This window comes from Bison bison, unplaced genomic scaffold (assembly GCF_000754665.1).
Source record: "Bison bison bison isolate TAMUID 2011002044 unplaced genomic scaffold, Bison_UMD1.0 scf7180017862030, whole genome shotgun sequence".
Classification (NCBI taxonomy): domain Eukaryota; kingdom Metazoa; phylum Chordata; class Mammalia; order Artiodactyla; family Bovidae; genus Bison; species Bison bison.
This window is the reverse complement of record NW_011492602.1, coordinates 16,550-17,007: the sequence shown is the minus strand read 5'-3', so window position 1 is coordinate 17,007 and position 458 is coordinate 16,550.

The window sequence follows — 458 nt, the reverse complement described above, 5'->3', positions numbered from 1 at the left end:
ACAATTTTATTGACATGAAAAGTTGATATAATGTATCATGGACGTGAAAAAAATGGGAGGTTAAACCACAGCATGTTTATATAGCAAAGAGTATATAGGGATGTTGATATTCACAAAGAAATGCCTAATTGTCTTTAAATGGAAACAACCTAAACAACTAAATGCAATGCCTGACCCTAGTCTGCATGCTGTACTATGCTGTAAAAGACATTATTGGATCAACTGACAGAACTGAAACACAAATGGCAAATTGAATAAAAGTATTGTATCAATGTTCAATTTCCTGATGTTGATAACTGTACTGTGGTTATTTAAGAGAATATTCTTTTTCTTAGGAAATGTACACTGTACATTTCTCCAAGTTTAAATGATTCCCCCCACAAAAAAAATTTGAAGGATTATTTAGGAAGCTCACAGAACTTCTAGAGGGTGGGGGTACAGCACAGAGAAGCAGGCTA